General features: G+C 41.2%; 2 long non-coding RNA genes across 2 annotated transcripts; one reads left to right on the top strand and one right to left on the bottom strand.

The window, feature by feature from the left end:
- Positions 1–478: 478 nt before the first annotated feature.
- Positions 479–5,280, bottom strand: LOC107321368. The gene is made up of 2 exons (XR_001558554.2): positions 2,792–5,280; positions 479–912 (listed from the first exon to the last, which is right to left on the bottom strand). It is a non-coding gene; the product is annotated as an uncharacterized LOC107321368 (long non-coding RNA).
- On the top strand, positions 654–20,354 carry LOC107321360. The gene is made up of 3 exons (XR_001558553.2): positions 654–800; positions 20,085–20,150; positions 20,266–20,354. It is a non-coding gene; the product is annotated as an uncharacterized LOC107321360 (long non-coding RNA).
- Positions 20,355–20,633: the final 279 nt, after the last annotated feature.

Genomic DNA, 20,633 nt, shown 5'->3' with positions numbered 1-20,633 from the left:
TTTCCAGTTAAGTCATTCATTCATGTAAAGTCACCAGACGTCCCTATTACTCAGTGCCCAGTGCTTAGCAGTAAATAATGCAAATCCCATTCCTTGATCAGAGTACTGGTTTTAAATTTGACATGATTTAGTTTATTTGCCTTAATTGTAGAAAGACCACTGTAGTCACAATAATTTTTCAAACCAGCTTTTGGGGACGGTTTCTTGGCTTGCTGAAGTCAATGTGAGAACATACTGCTGCCAAAAGCTGTGCTCCTGCTCTGTCTCTTGCACCCTGCATTGATTATCACGCAAATGCTGACCCAGCTGAGATTATTCAGCGTGCTGATCTGACCTAAAGCACGGAGCAGTCATTTGGCCTTTAGTGTCAATGCCAAGGAATGGAGTCAGTCTTGTCTATCCCCTCCACAAGGGTTAGTTACCTGGGAAACTTCCCCCAGGGGTCTTGAAGAAGCTAAAGACAGCAAATGACAAAATATAATGAAGAACAAAGAAAAGTAAAACGGTTGTATTCCTTTCCCTAATGTAGCACTCCGTAAAGCAGACTCAAGAGAAACTGTTGTTTCAAAGGCACAGCTCTTTCAAAAAGACTTGCACATAAATTTATCCTTGGTGTCCTTGTTTCAGTCCTTAGGTCTCCGGTCCACCAATGACTTGTAAATGAGCCCAGAGCTGACTCTTGTGACCTCACCAAGGGCATCTCAGTCTTCTTTATGAACACATCCATTGGGCCTGCCCGGTGTTGCTTGGGCTCACCTGCTTCTCCCAGCCATCGTGTGCTGCAGCCCCTCTGTTGACAGGTATTTCCTCTTGGTGTAAGCTACTGATTTGTGCATTGGTGTCTTTTCTAATTTTTTTGTTGTTCGGTTGGTTTCATGGTGATAGGAAACTGTTCATTCATATTAGTCAACACTGGCAGAGTAAGAAAGGAATCAGTTGGAAGATTTGCATATGTAGGTATTAAAAAGCTTGTATTAAGCCAAGGTTTCCCCATGTAATCACGGTGTGGCAAAGCTGTCATCTCTATACACTCAGTAAAACAGAAAGCTTCAGCACTCTTTAGGCAGGCTTATGGAATGATGTGTTAATCTACTCCCATTAACAAGACAGCAAATTCCCAGTTGATTACCCAATTCAAATTAAGCACATGTAATCTCCCTGTGACACTCACAATGGTGTTAGTGTAATGCATAGAGAGAGAGGTGGGATGAAGACAGTGTGCTCAGGAGTGCTCAGCTTCCAACATTAATGTCATTTAGGTGCTCTGAATTTTAATATGGATCATTAACACCCAGCTCTTGTAATCACTGCTTTAAAGACAGAGCTCCTTAATTGTCACTCTCCTACACACTACACAAGGAACTCTGGCCATGTTACAGGCTTTCCAGTTTGTGGCGGGATGGAGGAGTCCCATCAGAGTCCACCATGGATGTGTACTTTACAGGCTATGGTGGCAGCTTGAAAGATGAAGGTGTGCTCAGACTGAAATGTGAGAGACAAAACATGGTGTAAAACAAAAGCCACGTGAAAGGTTGTTGTAAAATGTCCACAGGAGGACAGAGAATACAGTAAGCAGACAGCATGGTGTAACAGCACCTGACATTAGCTCTCACACATTACTTCCCTATTTCTGTTTTATAACCCTAACGCACCTCTTGGTGTCCATTTGGCTTGCTCAGTTCCCACCTCACAGCTGTACTTCATCTGTGCTTTAAAAAATATCATTGTCCTGGTGAACATCTCAAAGCCCTCACAGTTGTCTTCTGCTCCCACTGCTCTTTGAGGGCATATTTAAAAACTCAATTCCTTTTGCCAGTTTATAGGCCAAGGTAAAGATAAAGAAGATAAAGTAAGAACCTGTCCCAAATCAGTGAAAAAAATAAGCTCAGTTTGTACCTTTGATATTTAGGGTTTGATGTTCTGTTTCTAAAGGGTTTATCTGGGACAGAAAATTATTTGTGATCTCCATGATTTTTTCAAGCTCTTCAGTGGTGGGATTAAGATTAAAAATAATTGGCTCTTAGATATTGCTTTTATCAGTAGATCTCTGAATGCTTTACTAGAGAATTAAACTTCAGTAATAATTACAAACTCAGTGCTCCTCTGACTGGGATTAAGATCAGGTAGCCTATTTTCACATATATTATCCATAACTCAAATAGTACAGTTTCATTAAAGTGTGTTTTCTAATAACCACACAATATTAGAAAGCAGTGAGAGGCTCTGGAAAAAAAAATTACTCACATTCTTCCCTTATGCCCTATAGCATGAACTGAAGCTGCACCACAGCTCTTTTTTTGAGGTTTATTTTAGAGACATTCCGCAGGATGGATGAAATGTCTGAGGCCACTCTACACTTTAAGCCTCCGCAGGGTAAAATGGAAGTAGTGATCAGTGTACTTAAAGGCCTTGCATGCTATGGATCATCTCAGATTGCAGAGTCACAGAATCACAGAATTGCAGGGCTGAGAAGGGACCTCTAGAGATCAGCAAGTCCATGTAGTTTTCCAGATGGGTCTTGAATATCTCCACAGAACTAGACTCCACAGCCTGTGGAGCCTGTGCCAGTGCTCTGACACCCTTACCGTGAAGAAGTTCTTCCTCACTTTAGTACAGAATTATGTTCAAGTTTTAGGCCATTACTCCTTGTCCTATGGCTATGAATCACTGAGAAGAGCCTGGCCTCATCCCTTTGCCTCCCATCTCCCTTTAGATACTTAGAAACATTTATCAGATTTGCTCTCAGTCTTCTTTTCCTCAGGCTGAACAGACTCATGTTAGTCAGCCTTACCTCATACAGGAGATGCTCCAGGCACTTTATCATCTTTGGTGCCCTCTCCTGGACTCCTGCCAGGCAATCTCTGTCTTTTTTGAACTGAGGAGCCCAGAACCAGACACAGTGTTCTAAACGTGACATCACCAAGGCACAGTAGAGGGGGAGGATCACCTCCCTTCACCTACTGGACACGTTCTTTTCAATGCACCCCAGGTTACCATTGGCATTCTTGGTCAGAAGACATGCTGCTCACTCACAGCCAACCTGTTGTCCACCAGGACACCCAGGTCCTTCTCTGCAGAGCTCCTCTCCAACAGGTCATCCCCTAACCTGTACTGATGCATGTGGTTATTCCTCCCCATGTGCAAGACTCTACACTTGCTTTTGTCAAACCCTGTCAGGATCCTCCCTGTCCAACTCTCCAGTCTGTCCAGGTCTTGTTGAATGGTAGCACAGCTTTCTGGTGTGTATGAAGTAGCTTAAACCATATTGCAGGGACTGTACATCAAAGCACAGTCAGTGGGACACTTGCATTTTTGGCCTACAACCGACTGCTAGGCAAAGAAATATGTTTTTATCAAATTAGAGAACATTAGAAGAAAGAAAGGATATTAGGAAATATCTATTAAGATGTTCCAGCAAACCAGTCTGTGCAACAGTCTGGGAAAGCGATAAGCCTTTTACCTCTTTGATGCTAATGAAAAAGCTGACGATACTAAGTGGCTTAGCAGCAGCCCAGTCTTCTTCTGCCATGACTGAGTGAGGCTTCAGCCTTCTGTATCAAGAACTCTGTACCACAAAAATCATCTTTAATCTCTTTATAGACAGACACTTTTCCTGTTCCTAATACAGCTAAGCTGCCTGTATTTAGATCAATGCTGCTGAAGGATGGGTTTCTACTTTCCCTAGTTACCCCTGTGTTCATGTCCTCCAAAACAAGAGCTTCATTGTGTGGCTACATGACTACATGGTATACACTTACAGAGCTCAGGGATTGTACTCTCAGAGGTGCGTGTTGTGCGGTTGAGGCTCTGCAGGAATTCAGTGGTAGAGTCATTCAAATCTGTATAAAAGGAGAAACATCATTAAATTATTGTAACAGCCTCTATTCAGCTGCTTCATTAGGCTTAAGTGGGGCTATTTTATATCATTCACTTTTTCCCAATGCAAACAACAAATGCGGTTAACAGAGATACCTGAAAGCCTTTAGTATAATTGCTGGTTTATAGATCAAAGAAAAAAATTCCCACAGTTTAAATGATGTAAAACTGTAGACAAGAGCCAGGAAAATCTCTAGCTCTCTCATGAGGTGCTGGCTTAAGCACTCATACATACGTATATATATAGTAGATTATTTTTTAATACACGTGTATGTGTGCATACATACACATACTGTATCTATGTATATTTTCATACATAGGCATTATAAATCCCTACCTGCTATATCTGTATGTATGTATGCACTCAAGCATGTACGAATGCCCAATTACGATCAGAAAGAAATCAATTCACTTTTAGGACACTCTAAAAAATTTCACTGAGGGTTTTTTATGTTAATTCAATTTAAATTTCCTTTTTGCCTTGCTTATCAGGTATTAAATTCTACAGGGATAAGCACGGCAGACCTGTCATTTAGGAAAGGGGAAAAAAAAAGGAAAAGAAAGAAAAGAGGACATGGAAATCTCATAACACAGTGCTCTATACAGCATGCCAACGAATGCTGAGTATGATTATTTACATAATGGTTTGTGTTACAGCCTCAGAGGATTTAACTAATAGCAGTAATCCCTGCTATAGGAGCCTGGTGGCCCTGGGGGGAGACATGCTGAAACTCATTGCTGTGCCTCAGCAGGTGCTCTAGTGCCTTATATGCCCTGAAACTGTTCTCAGTTGTAGCTCCATTGCTGAGGACCTTCCAGGGATGTGGCTCTGCTGCCTGCCAGGCAGATGTAGCTATGGGAAAGAGGGTGAATGGAGCAGCAAAAGGAACCTCCCTCTTTTAATGAAACTGCAATGAGCAAGCTGTGAAAGAGCAGGATCATGAAGCATGAGGTGCTGTCACAAGGCTCTGGCTGAAATGCATGGTTGTGGGTTATACGCTGGTAAAGAAGCACCATTGTGCTGCCAACAATATATTCCAGGAAAAGGAAAGTGGCTGTTTTATTTGTGCTTCAGCCAGAAGAGGTCTGCCATACAATTACAATGGCACACAGACAGGTTCTGCCTGTTCTGAAAGCACAAACCAAGCCATGTTAAGAAAGAAGTTAATTTCTGGCATTCTGCTGCTTAACAGAGGTTTTCTGAAGAGAAAGATCTGTGAAAAAATGTCAACCCCCACCTTTTTTTTTCATTCATTAGTCCTCAATGAGGCTGTTTTCCAGTGCTCTATTAGCCAGCCTTTATAGCCCCACATTAGCTCATGATTTCATTGCTGCTCCATGATTTTATTTAGCTTCTCCAGTAATTTATTTCATCCATATACCACCCTCAATACTCACTGCATTTGCCTAGCAACTCTCCATATTTTAATATTATTGAATTAAATACATTTAATAAAAACAGTATACTTAAATGTTTTTCGTTTCTCTCTCATTGCTGCAAATCCTCAGTGGATTGGAAGACTCAAGTCTTTTTGTTTTCTAACTCAATGAAGTTCAGCAAGGGAATGCTTTTGTGGAGCATTAAAATGCTAGTACAGGTTATACCACCCAATATTTGGTCTCTGCTTGGACATAGCTTTGCCGTGTTTAGTAATTATTTTTGGATGGGAATGTGATGACTACCAGGCAGCAACTGAACAGAAGCACAGCAGATGTCGTGTGCTTAGCAAAAGCATTACAGGCTGAGAGCCACTTGAAGTTGTATACTTGCTACTGCATCTTCTGCAAGAGACTCCTGATTAACACAGATATGCAAACCAATATTAAGTTTGTACCACACTTGCACTTTGCAGCACCTGCAATTTTATGTTCATAACTCCCCTGCTACAGTCCAGTCAGGCAAAGATGTATCATCTGCTCACATGCTGTTGTCTTGTTCTCCCTGAACACTGTGGTGCTGATACAGCTTTTTGTCTCTAGGGTAGAAATCGTAGAATCATAGAATGGCCTGGGTTGAAAAGGAGCACATTGCTCATCCAGTTTCAACCCCCTGCTATGTGCAGGGTTGCCAATCAGCAGACCAGGCTGCCCAGAGCCACATCCAACCTGGCCTTGAATGCCTCCAGGGATGAGGCATCCACAACCTCCTTGGGCAACCTGTTCCAGTGCGTCACCACCCTCTGTGTGAAAAACTTCCTCCTATCTCTAACCTAAACCTCCCCTGTCTCAGTTTAAAACTATTCCCCCTTGTCCTGTCACTGTCCACCCTTTGTAAACAGCCATTCTTCCTCCTGTTTATATGCTCCCTTCAAGTACTGGAAGACACAATGAAGTCTCCCCAGAGCCTTCTCTTCTCCAAGCTAAACAAGCCCAACTCCCTCAACCTTTATAGGAGAGATGCTCCAGCCCTCTGATTATCTTAGTGGCCTCCTCTGGACTTGTTCCAAGAGCTCTGCATCTTTCTTGTGCTGAGGGCCCCAGGCCTGGACACAGTACTCCAGATGGGGCCTCACAAGTGCCAAGCAGAGGGGGACAATCACCTCCCTCTCCCTGCTGGTCACTTCTCTTTTAATACAGCTCAGAACATAACCTCTCCTGTTGAAAAACACACATGCTTGCATAATTGTTGAGGATCCCATCGCTTGCTCTTTATTTTTTCCTCTTCCTTCCCTAGAGATGTCAAATCTCTAGTAAACAACTACCTGAAATTTTGTCTTCCCTCAGGCACCACCACAGAAAGCTGTGTCTGGTTTTAAAGGTCTGTCACATGCTTGAGATGCAAGAAGAGCATAGTGAAATGGATGAATTAATTTCAGGGCACTAAGCCTGCATTTTTGGGTTTCAGCTGAAACTCAAAACTACAAGCATTTTGGCTCTTTTCAACATGGTATCAACTGACTGCAATAAACAAACACATGTAAATCTGAATTTTGACAGGGGTTTACCTGCTCTAATTGGATGAAACTGTTTTCCCAACTAACAAAGAGAAGCTTTGAGGAAGTTAGCACAGAGGGTTCACACCTGTGATGTCTGGTGCTATCAACCTATTTAACATCTTCCTTTAATCTTCCTTTGAAGCAGTAAGTATTCTAGAGCCAAATATTTATCTGATAATCAAACACAGACAGATGGTGGTTAGCAAGTAGACTCCTATTTGCCCATGAGGATTATTTCACATTTACTAAAAAAAGACCATCTTTCCTAACACCTGTCTCATTTTTGGAGAAGTACCATTTTGCTATCCGAACAAACCCGAGAAAGTGAAATACAGCTTTATCTTAGCCTGGGCATCTCTGGACTCAGAGATCAAGCTGTGAATTAAAGGACCTTGGTTTTGTCTCCCCTCCTCCTCCCACATATTTCTATGCATTGTTCCCTTGTATTAATCCCCAGCTGTCTCTTGGTTTTCATTTAAAATCTTGCAAAATAACAAGAGCTGAAACAACACCCTTCCTTACAGGCTTGAACTTAGCAAACTCAGCTGCAGCCCAAAGGGTCTACCCAAGAGGGCCATAGTGCACTGGTGTGGGAACCAAGAGTGAGCCAGAGATGTGAAGCATTAACTCATGGTCAGCAAAGTGCTTCTGCCACGTGTCTAAGGTGCTGGTTATAAGGCAGCTGTCCCCAGGGCTATTTATAGCAGAGAAATAGCTCAGCTCTGCTTTGCACTATGACTTTGACATTGTATCTCCTCAGACAGTGATGATATACAACTCATGGAGAGAGGGCCTCTCTGTTTGCATTGTGTATTTATAGTCTTAGGCAATTTATAGGCAAAATTATTCTCCCTTAGTGACCCACTGGCAGCCAGGTGTCTGCTTTAGGAACTGAGGAAGGCAGATCAAGAAGAACCAGGATTTAATTTCAGTGCCACTGCAATTTGTGTTCATGTCATGATATGTGTATACGCACACACACATATATATGCACACAAATATAACTCCTGCATTCCCCAGGGCTTTAAGGGATTCAGCTCCTAAACAGCATTCTGCTGGGGTGGAGTCAAGTCTTTTGCTCAGTTTCTTATGCCAGTACTATGACATATTGCCAATTGCATTCCTCGTCTAGGTCTCGGTAAATATTGCTGTAGCATAATAGAGATTTCTTTAAGTGAATTTTACAGGGTGGAATCACATGGGTGAAGGAGGATACTCAATACCTCACAGGCTCATGAGAGTCAGCCTGTTGCAATCCATTTTGTTCGGAGAATTAGGCTGCTGTAGATACTGCAGACTATATTCACTCTTGGCATGGCCACTGAGCTGCTATGGAGGGGAAGGTAATATTCAGCACTGTCATACTGCATTGCCTCTTCCTTGTGCTGCTCATGCTGCCATTTTGCATGTGCTGTTTGTCTCCAGAATGAGAGATGCTCATCTTTTTATTCACACTGAAGCGACAGGTAAATCATTTTAGCCTAATTCATTACCCTGTGTCACACAAGAGGGAGCCAAGCTTGCTCAACTGGTAGAATTCAGAGAGCCAGAAGATATAGCCTGGTCCTCTAAAGAAACAAAGATTAAACAGTATCCCTTTTAGTTGATAGAGTGTTTAAAAAATATAACGAATAAATCATAAAAAGCCTCAAATGGGTATAGATCAAAGGGCTTGCAGCAGGCACTGGGTAAACAAGAACTTTGTGGCAGGAGCCTACTGTCAGGGTTGCAGGTTAAATGCTGAAAACACATCCCATAAATTCAGCGGATGATCAGTGACAGTTAAGGTTATTAAAGCAAACCCTTTCACATGAGTTGGCTGTGCATTCCTGATTTCTGTTTTTAAGCATAGAGTTTAACAGCTGTGAGGTGGATTACATACATGCTGGTGGTGCTCCTAAGCCTAGTCAGAGCCTTTCCAAAAGTAGGCCCGGGAACACACCATGGCTGTGCAGGTCTGGGTGCTCTCGGACTCTTGTGGCTTTTCCTCTCAACTGCAGAAAAGAGTTTAATGCGATTATCCATATTTTTCCTCTAGTAAAGCAGTGTCACCCCTATAATTAATGAATGGGGAGGATAAATGATTAGCTACTGTCAGGTCAATGAAAAAAAAGGGGGGGGGGGGACAAAATTCTTTTCTGTCACAGACACTTCTCCATCATAATAGGATAAATTTATTGGTAGATTTATAGGGTTCCTATTCCGTTTTATAAAAAGTATAAGAACAACATTTGATATTCAGCAAGCCATTTTACATGCTGTCTTAGTGTGACAGAGCTTTAGCAAGATTTGTGTTAGCTCTCTTGCTAAATGATTTCACAGCTCACAAATTCCCATCCAAAAGCACTATAGGTACTACCAGTGCAGTGCATGCTGACCTCTCACTGGTATGCCTCTGGCTCTGTGTACATGGCACTTAAGTACAGGTCAAGCAGAGATCATACCTCTACTGAATGAGTAATAAGGAAGGCTTTTAAAATTCTTCCTCACCTGAGGTAGTCATGACAGCTGATGGAAGCAGCATCTACATCCCAAGTAAGAGGAGGCTTATGTAGAAAAATTACACTTATTTCCTTGCCATTTATCCACAGCATTTCTCTGATATGTTCACATGACCCACTGCTGAAACATAGCTGTATCATGGCCAGTGCAAAGCCAGCTACCCAAGGAAAGCCATCTCCAAAGGACTTCCTCTGAGGCACAGGGAAAACAGGTCGCTTATCTGCAATAAGATGAAAATAAGATGAACTTGCGGAGACAGAACATATATTTGTCAGATTTACACAAATTAAGAAACATTCAGTCAGTTCCTAAATTAGGTAGAAGCACTGAGGATGCTGGTTGTTTCCTTAAGCAGAATGTTGGACCATTAGTAGGGATGTTGTTTTTAATTACCAACTCAGTGCTGAAAGAGCTGTATTCAAATGCCATCAGGGAAGTGCTCCTCAAGGCTAAGGCTTAGTTATGTTTGGGTTTAGCTATGATGGATTACATCACCAGACTATCTCTTCATTGTATTTGCTCTCAAGTCATAGCAGCAGAAAAGGATACCTTACTATGCAAACAGAGGGATGCCCTACTATTGCAAGATCATTTCCCTAATAGCTTTAAAAAGTATAGATGCACCCTTAATAAAATCCAAGTTATTTTGTTTTCTAATTTGTTCTACCTTCTGAAGCCATTGTGGTAAAAGCTTGGGATAAGGCTTCATTAGATATATATACATTTTTGGGGGGAGGTGAGGGGGAAAGAAACAAAACAAAACAAAAGGCTGAAAGTTTAGTTTGGGGTTTGTGTCACACTGTGCATTAGTATGGCACCTTCACAGAATGCGGGCAAAAATTAATGTAATCTCCCTCCTTTCTGTCACATCTAAAGACATTAACAGTTTTATACAGAGTGGAGCTATCTTAGTATAGCCCACAGGCAAGAATGTAGACTTCTTTAATTGATGACTCTCTCATTTGAGTACATTTCTACTAAACTGCAAATTGTGTGAAATGAGTCATTTTGGAGAAAAATGATCATTTATCTTCCATCCCTCTGAAGACATATTTCAAAGGGACTGAGCTTTGGTTTTCAAAACAGGCTTTGCTGAAAAACACACTGATATCCACAGCTGTATCCACAGCCAAAAGTGAATACAGGTGCAAGTAGCTACCAGGTTACTTGGTGTACCTGAAAAGGCTGCTCAGAGTCCAGCAGTTCAATTATATTGTTAATGTGCAAAGAGCATATACATTAGAAGAAAAGAAAGAAAGGTTTAACTGTGCATCTACACCTGAATATGAGGCATGCACAAGAGGGTGCTAAAGGAAGTCAGTCTGCGCTTCTTGCCATCCACACTGCAGGATTACTCACTGAGTAGTGCATAGTTAGAACAGCTCACCAGTGCTGTGTAGCTAAATGTGGGTGCTTTTGGATATGGGAATTGCAGCAAGATACTGCCTAACAATAGCAAGCATCTTTTGTTTGTGTAGAAGTTTCTTCTTCACAAGTTTACTCAGGTGTTTTTGGTAGGTTTCTTGGCTCATTTAGAGACCTGAGTAAGAAATCTGCCAGAAAGAATATTCAAGGTGTGTGATGTATACAATACTTCCATACAGTTACCATTTATTCTGTATTTTAAATAACAAAGTATACATGTGTTTAGTGTTCTTGACACTTCAGATGTGTCTTATCTATGAAAAACTCACCAAAAGAAACAAATATTTCTTCTGATGAAATACTCTATATTTCATATCCAAGGAAGGAAAATGGACATACACACAAAACATCATATGTACCTGGTGGGTTCCTCGTAACATCAAGCACAGATCTGATGATAGAAACCTCTGTCTTGTGAGTCTTTTTGTTCAATAGACATTTCTGGAGAAAGAAAAACAACCAAGTAACACAAAGCAGTTACAAATCCCTTTCATTACACTTTAAACTATAAATCAGAATGGTGCTAAATGCTGTTACTGAAAAGCAAGCTCATATGGCTGAAAGTTTCTTAGTAGAGATGCTGTCCAAAGTGGTAACCTAGGTGGACATCTACACGCTGCCATTGGCAGGAGTGGTTTAGTAACCAATGCTTTTGCTGTTAATAATTTCTATGGCTATGTCATTGACCTGTTCATGAGTTTTATTACCTCCAGGCCTCTCTGTCAGGTTTTTCTTGGTCCATGTACCACACAGTGCTTGGCTTGGGGAACACCTTTCTCACTATGCAGCTCATGTTAGGCTGGAGGGCAGTGAAAGCCAATTGTAAGCCTTCAGCATTTCTCACTCATCTGCCACTGCTGACTTCCAACATCCACAATAGATAAAGCCTCTCTGACAAACTTAGTTACTTATTGTCCTGCTTGGCAAGGAAGCACTTCCTTGCTCTTTATTGTATTTTTTCTCCTGCCATATTTCTGATTGGAGACATAACTGAAGTAAAGTCAAGGGTCACCCTCATCACTACCTGCGGCCAGGCTGAACAGTGGGCTTCCACATCCTTCAGTTCAGTACCTCAGGGACAAATACCCATATGGAGAAACATTAGCACTAGCAATGGGCACAGTGCAGGGCCAAGAATGAGACACTTCCTCATTACACAACTCCTACCTTGGTTAGCTGGACAAGGAGACAAATCCCAATGAAAAAGGCTGCCTAACACACCGATAACACTGAATACACAAAATCAGATACCTTTCTAGAGAGCTTCATATGTAAGAGGTTTCTGGGAGTCACAAGAAATTACATGCCTTAGATGCAATAAGTTCTGGTCATGTGCCAATTGCTCCAAAAATCCTCATTTGTACTCACCTAACTTTCTCCTTAAGCAATAAAAGGGAAGGACTGGAGAGATTCAAAATCAAGGTTGGATGAAGAGATGCATACTAGAAGGGTGGGAGATCTTATTTTCAATTGGATGTTCCCAATTACATTTACTTAGCAGCTTATGATATTAAGCGAAATTGCTTTTTCCCTCTAAACAAAGACATTCGTACTATTACTCATGCAGCACAAAGACCTTTGCACTCACAATTGAAGAAAGTGGTATACACTTTTAGCTGAAAGCAAGTTTGATATATTGCAGGCAGCACAAGCCAATCATTCAGCATGGAGACTGGAAATGTCCAACTGAAACTCTGTATTGGTAAATAGTCACTGATCTCATAACGTAATTGCTTTCTCCCCTTTTCATTAATCTCTTGTTGTTCATCTATTTTTAGTTTGTAATATTTTTATAGATGTTTTCTTTGAAGGAATAGACATCTGCCATCCAAAATAGATTTAAACCTGACAATAAAGTGTAGAAAACAGAAGGAAAAGAGTGAATGTTTGTTTGGAGGTGAAGAATGGACAAATACCCTTGAAAGAGTGTTTGCTATCACTTGGCCCCATGACAGCAACACTCCTTTGCTTTGCTTAGCAGGGCAGTGCAAACAAGTGCTTGTGGCATCCTACACCACAAGTGAAAAGAAGCCACCAGGAAAATTACAGTGGTTTTGCAGAACTGCCTGAACATGCCTTGTCTGAAAAGGCATGAATATGGGACAATACAAGGCTCTGCCTGTCCACAGACATCTTTCTGAGGAGAAATTTCTTAATTTGTGATGCTCGTAGCTTCAACCTGGATGGGGGCAATTGGAAGCAAAGCATCATAACAAGAGCAGCTTGTTAGTCAGTCTTAAGGTCTACAAATATGTTTTGAGCTAAGTACAGCCAGCACTGCACAACAGACTTTCTGTTTAGGTTTTGCTGTTATGAAGTATGATAAAAGAATATCTCTAAAGTATACAAATAAGTGTTCAGCATTTAATAGGGATCCTCAAACTTGAATCTAGTCACTCCACTGACATTAGGTTACTCCACTGACATTAGGTTACTCCAGCTGCATTGTGCTTGTAGCATGATACGTTATGCCTGGTGAGACCATCACTTTCTCACTGACCCTGTAGGTAACTTGGGAACAACCCAAATCTCCAGCTGTGAGTCAGAGTTGCACTGAATCCACGTGAGCTAGATGGCAAGAACTCAGAGGAACTGTTGCCCAAAATGAATGTTCCAGGAGGATCCCTCAATCAGTCCTCATTTCTGTGATGCTGAAGCTCACCTCAGAGTCAGCAATGAAACACTGCCAAGTTTTACTAGAAAATGCAGCTGGTAGTGACAACCAAAATACTGCTCCTTGCCGAAAGCCAGGATTGGTGATATGTTATTCCTCACAGCCCCAGTTACGGTGGCAAATGATCTGCTCAATCTCTCCTAGAGCTTTCAGGCTCTCATTATGAAAAAGTGTTTCCCAATATCTAACCTAAATCTTTCTTGCAGTCTAAGTCTTCTGCTTCAGTAGTCTATATGTATGCATCAAAAAGGCTGTCCCATTCACCTTTTGCAGAAACCTTTCACAGAGGCGAAGAATCATAGCCTAAAGAAGAAAAGCCTGAGAAGACCAAAGGAGATCAGTTTTAATTCTTTCCCCAGCAGATTTTGTTAAGATCCCTCATTTTTCATAATCAGTGAGAATGGTTAATGTGGTCCAAGGTGCAAGGTGTTCCCTATCAACTTTTCTGAGCTTGCCAGTTTCTTCACACTGTCTGCAATCCAAAATGGCAATGAGAACATTTCCTTGGAAACTTTCAACAATTGGAACATAGCCATTAAAATGTTGTAAGTTTTAACTCGAAACTTAAAATAAAACATACGTTTTCTGACCTAGTAGTTTCCATGTCCTAACGTGACAGATATTATTGCAAAAGAGGAATGGCTGACTTTCAGGAAAGAAACAGTGGCATTTTCTGACTAGCTGGCTGTAAACCATGTATAATTGAAGCCCAAGGAAAGGACCACCCACAAATGATTTGTATTTTCTGTCTTGCTTACTCCTCAGAAGCTGACTAGCCACATTGTCCCTGGTTCCTTACCTTTCCTTCCCTATGCAATATTATTCCCTTGGATAAATAAGATGATTTCCATTGTTTCATTTTTCTTTTTTAAAAAAATCACATATACTTTGAGTACATAGCTACTTCCTAACCTAAAAATAAACGAACTGAACACAGTGCTAAAGCTCTAAAATTTTCACCATGTCACTTTAAAGACCTCCAGCCCCTTGCATGAACACTGACCACTCACAGCCTCTCCATCCTGTCCTGGAGCATTCCCTAGGGCTAATGCAAGGTCAGACATTACCACCCCATGGAGGATCCCTCAGCTAGCTTCCATTCACAGAAGCATCATACTGCTATTGGGACAGAAATTACTCAGAAGCAGGGATGTGAGTCCCGGACAGCAGCTAAGTGACTTGCAGCTGCTGTGCAAGCTCACCATTTGCAAGGTGCCAGCCAAACCTTCCTATAGGCCAGTAGAAATTGCAGGGTAGTCTGCAAAGCCAACCAAAACGTATTAATAAAATAGGTACTGAAGGTCACAGTAACAACTGCAAATGAGACTTAATGGCCTTGTTTTGTAAAAAGAATGCAAATTAAATCCTATACACACCCACATATCTGGCAAGATAAAAACTTGCACGCTCCAATTTGAGGTCAGAGAAGGGGTTTGGAAGCATATGTCAGCAGCTACTACCACAATATCTATGATGCATTTTCCTACCTTTCAAATTATGTCAGGGTAGCTTTATTAAAGTTAGCTAAAAACCAGTCTGCTATCACAGCTGACAGCAGGTCATCAGTTCCACCTGTTGGTTCCTCCAGGTGTTTACCTATCAAAACCATCTGCCAAAGCTTTAGCCATTGCCTGCTGTCCCCCAAAATGTCTGTTGATAGTGAGTAACCAACTTTGCATGTTCTGTTATCTAGGCCATTGTATGATCAGTGTCACACCACATACACTTCCTGCTTAACCAAGAAGCCCAGACTTCACCTTTGTGTCAAAGCATTTCCATTCCACAAGGGATGGAAAATGTGTTTTATTATTTTATTTTGTTTGCACAATATTTCTGTTCCAGGTAGAGCTGACTGTATAGATACAAGCTATCAGGCACCATAAGCCTTCATTTTCCTGCCATTTCTGATTTAGCCATTGGTTTGCAGCTATGTTGAATGTTAAGTAAGAACTGCTGTAACTGTGGTAAGAACACATCTCAAAAGCTTTGAATAAATCATGTTTCTGGCCCCTTCTGAGCCTTAAAATTGGGCTGGAAAAAAGTGAAGACCCTGGGTTACTGAAAAGATCTGCAGTTCTTTCTCTTTCCAACATAAATCTCATATAATTCTCCACCATTAATATAATTTGCTTTTCTTCTTTTTTTCTAACCCTGCTAACCCACACAGGGTCACTCACCTTAGTTCTTTACTTTCCTCCCTGAGGTAATGAGTTTAAGTTGCACTGACATTTTTTTTACAGCTAATCCACCTAGAACTCTTTCTCCCTCTTCTTCTAATTTCCACTTTTCTACTTAGTGTTACTGACTGGTTATACCTGGATTGACTTATTGGTGTGGTTTAACCCAGCAGGCAGCTAAACTCCAGGCAGCCTATTGATTGCTCCCTCTCCTCCCAGCAGAATGGGGGAGAGAACTGGGAAAAAAAAAGGAAGTAAAACTTGTTGAGACAGAGAGTTGAGATAGAAACTATTTACTAAAACAGAAAAGGGAGAAATAATAGTAATGATAATTATATATACAAAACAAATGATGCACAATGTAGAAGCTCACCACCTACTGACTAGCCAATCTCCAAGCAATGTCTGCCCTCCCTGACCAGCCCCCCTGTTTTATAGTTTTTTCCCACATAATGTCATATGGCATAGAATATCCCTTTGTCCAGTTTAGATCAGCTTTCCTGGTTCTGTTCTCTCTAATCTCCCTGTGTCCTCCAACCCCCCTAATTGGCAAGACAGCATAAAGACCTGAGAAACTAGAACATCCTTGGTTCTGCACAGCACTGCTCAGCAACAACTAAAGAGTTGATGTGTTATCAACATTGTTTTTCTCCTAAAGCCAAAACTCAGCAACACATCAGGTACTGTGAAGAATATCAGCTCCGTCCCAGCCAAAATCAGGACACCTATATATAATAATCATGGCCTTGTGTTTTTCTGAATTTAGGGTACATTTTGGGTGGAATTTCCTTTTTTTTTTCCCCCCCCCTTTTTTTTTTTCCCCCTTTCCCTTCTGTTTTTTGTTTGAAGGATCCTCATCAGAAAATGAATGTCTTGAGACATTCACAGTACAAATTGTAGGTATGTATTTTCAGATGTAAGAAAACATGGTAAAAGCAGGTTTTCTAGCATAAGCTGAAGGTTTGCTAGTAAACTAAATAATATTGAATCTGGTGATTGTTCTTTTGGGGTTTTAATGAGAATAGGTATGTATCTCCACTTTTGTGTTGGGTGCTGGCCTTTGCTTTTTCAGATATGTTTTCTGGATAACTGTTCTGGAAGACAGCTCTCAAGCACAGCTCTGAATTACCAAGTAGATCTTTTTCACTTAGCAGCTCAGCCTCTGTTAACTGTTTGACATTCATTTGTCTCTACCAGTGGTTTGGGTCTAGCAGAAATTCAATATTTAGTATAGCGGTTTCTGTTGCTGAGCCTTTACCAAAAGGAGAAGTTAATATTTGGCCAAGTTAGATGTGAGAAGCCCACACATTTTCTCAGAAATTTGTACCTAAAAGAGCTCCATTCTAGGAAAGACATTTTGGTCCAAAAGTACCATCTTCAGAAGAGCTCTCTTAATTGAACACTATCTTGTACTCAGCCTATCAAGACTCTCAGCTCCACTGAGAGACTCTCACTTGCACTCCCTATCCTTCTACTGCTCTCTCAGTCATACCCAGGCCATATGTGAGCAAGTGTCACTGTTGTCCCTCAGACCTATGTTGTCTCTGCTGTGTTAATGCTGCCCAGCTCATGGGATCCCTGCACTTGTTCTTCCCCAGCTCCTGCCTTACCAGTGAATGGGCTGAGATTCAATGACGGGGCTTGGAGCATACAACTACATTACCTCTAGGATCTGGGCTCTGTCAGTCCAGTGCTGAGAAGGCCACCTCAGCACTCATCTCTCTCAGCATCCAGCTCTATTGGAGGGCTGCTCCAGCAAACACTATGCTCGGGGCACTTCTAGCTAATAGCCCAACACCACCATCAGAGACCAGCCAGTAGTTTCCAAAAGCATCACAGGATGCCCAGAGAAACCCAACAAAGGCTGTGGTTTCTTTCTCTTGTTTGTGTCTCTCCCCTCTTGTACTAAGAAGCTGATGGGGGTGCACACAGTCACACGTGACACAGTAATTCAGAGAATAAGCCAAATAAAGCAACCGCTTTGGTTGAGTGATGCTCAAACCAAGGCAAAGAGCATCAGCAGGGGCAGAAGACAGGGAGAGTTCAAATGTCTTAGTATTCTTGAATGATTACCAGGTAACATTTGTAGCTGCTTGACAAATGTTGATTTTTTTATGAGTAGGACTTATGTTTGAATCATGCAAACGCAAGAGGAAATCTCAGATCATTAACTTCTATTTTTATTTCTCTTGCATCAATGACTGACAGCCCCAAGAAGGAGGTTTACTTTTTCTCTTCTTCTCCCTGTTGAATCTTCCCTTGCATCCTGAGCTTTAACTTTGCATTACTGTACCATCTCTGAGCCATGGGCATCCTCAAATAAGCAACTACAGTTGAAGTATGGTCGATAGTCCCCCTGTTTGACACCTATTCACTTTAGAAGTATTGGACATTTGTTTTTCAGACCCACTGGTATATAAGCAGAAATTACAGCCTTGCCGAGAAAACCTCTTGCCATCATTGATGATTTTGGTGGCAAAAATCTTTAGTGTTATTCAGGCCCAAGTAGACTCTCCACCTATACAGTGCACTGTCATTCCCATACACCTCAGGATAGGAGGACTGCTTGGTTAGAAGTTTCTCTTTCTTTCCATTTTACTCCTGTGAATAAAAGATTTCACATACATAAGATGTGAAGACCCAACAATCCCTCCTATTTTTGTGGACCAGTACTATTCCCAGCATGAAAATATTGAGGAATAACAAGAAGGAAATGTACTTAAACATTTACAATACCTATTTTTTCCCAAATGCATTGTCTTTTTATGATGAAATCACTCAAAACTCCAAAGCTTCATCATCTTACCAATAAACTAGGGAGTAAATAGCTGTGTCTTGTAAGTCCTAGCCCTTGCAACAGAGAGCTTTCTTACTGCAGCATCCTGAAATTCATGCTTAGTATCTCCTACTCATGAAACATAGCAGAAATACCAAGACAATCCTTGCTTTGGTACTTGTAAGTAGTTATAAGGGCCAGAAGTCACATCCTCTAACTGCCTGTGTGCCAGTCACCTTGAGACAGGGATCTGTCACACATCATAGGCAGCTGTGCCTTGGTACATATTTGCAAGCTGTCCTCTGAATGACTCCTGGTGATCTACATGCGTTATTGTACTGACCTTTCGTGTTGTTGTTTGTTTGCTTTATTTCCTTGCTCAGCTGCTTGATTTTGTAGAGGGACTGTGTTGCACTAAATCATGCTAAGGGCAAACACATTCCCTATGAAAATGTTAAAGAGCTTTAAAATTCGGAATTCACTGTAAAGAGATCTGAATAGGTAATGACCTAAGATGGAAGGTTGAGAAACCTATCATGTCTGAAAGTCTCCTTAAGGAAAAACCCCAACAATTACAACTCATCAGTGACAACACACAGAAACTTAAGGGCAAAGCTCAAGCACTCTGCTTGCTGGTATTTATACTGAAGTTAATGCTGGAAGGTTAAGACTTATGGTAAAGTGCTCATAGTTTTTATGTTAGTGGTTAAATACAAGGGCTGCTCTGAACGCAATGTCTCCTATATTATTATGTTGGCCCATGACATCAGAGGTGGATGCTGGTGGTATGGCAGTAGAGGCTGAATCTCCTCACCAATATCTCACTAACTTATGCAGTAACTGTATTTTCTAGAGATATTAGAGCTTCACTATGGCAAAACTCCCTGAGAAATCCCATGCAGAGAATATTTTAGTTGTTATATTTCCTAAACTCTTTGGCACTTTCCACAGACCTGTTCTACATGCTCTCTTGAAAAAAAATTAAAAGCAATTACGTAAGGATTTTCCCTGTTTGTATTTCTTGTAACAGCTATTGTTTGTGGTATCTGTGTTCCAAAATCACCTCTAAACCTTTTTCTTTATAATCGTGCTTTAACGCAATTGATAGCTTTTGTTTAACAGATTCTGTAGGACACAGTAACATCTAACAGTTTCTATTTCTCTCTGCAAAAATACCCTGTATGTTCTTCTGTAATTTGCACCGGAGATGAAATAACTCTCATACTTAACACTGTCCATTTCAAAGCATAATTGGACTAGTTTCTTGAGGTCATGTTCTTAAAGCATGGAATTTCTGAAGTCTGGTTTAACTGCGCTTCCTTCATGTAATGCTGCTCTTCTTTTATCACGGCAACAACAGTAACAACAACAACCAAAAAGCCCAAGAGGGAAAATCAGAAACACAGTGCTCATTATGATTCAGAAACTAATGCTGACTGGTCTTCTGATGAAGGAACAGGGTTTTTTTTTAATTAGAAGAGTAGTTTTTCACCACTATCCATAGATAGGTTTGTTAACAAAAGCCCTGCATCCATTTCCAGATGCAATTTCATTAGTCTAATTCATGACCTTACCAAAATTCACATAAACCTTTGCTGAACTGCTGGACCAAGGCATTTCCTTTTGAAGCTGATCTTCAATTTTTCTCATATGATTTTTTTCCACTGCAATAAATCTCCACATCAATCTTGCGCCCCTCTATTTTCTTTTCTCTGCAGACTTTCTTTGCATCAGTTAAGGTGTTCAGCGTGACAGACGGGTTAAGATCAACTCCATTTTTCAGTGTAAGTGGTCCTTTTTTATTCTCAAACCTGCCTTCCCCCAGGAGCTTCTCACTCTTTCCTGTGTTGTCTATTTTTAAAAGTAATTCAGCATCTCCTACCCCCCCTATTCCTTCAGGGCTCAAAACCACCTGTGGGAGGTCAGAAGTAATGCATCCAGCAGAGCGCATCTGTGATCCAGAAGTCAGATCTGTCTGCACCCCCACATCTTAGCAGGAAGAGCTGAAGAGCTGTGGTACAGTCATGCAATGGTGTGAGTGCCTGGGCAGATGTAAAGATCTCTGGCCAGCTCCTATGCTGCAGCCTGTATGGACGCTCCTGAACTTTGCTCTCCTGGTAGTTCTGGCTTGTGGACTGAGGTAGAATAGATAAAGTGCTGGATTCACTTTGCTCTGACGCAGCTGGGAGCTGTACTTTACTGATAATGACTGCCCATCTCCATTCCACTCACAGGCTGCATTAAAGCTTTTTGCCTTCTTTTGAGTG

Source organism: Coturnix japonica, chromosome 1, assembly GCF_001577835.2.
Source record: "Coturnix japonica isolate 7356 chromosome 1, Coturnix japonica 2.1, whole genome shotgun sequence".
Taxonomy (NCBI): Eukaryota; Metazoa; Chordata; class Aves; order Galliformes; family Phasianidae; genus Coturnix; species Coturnix japonica.
The sequence above is the reverse complement of the archived record's forward strand: the minus strand, read 5'-3'. Positions and strand labels throughout refer to the sequence as shown.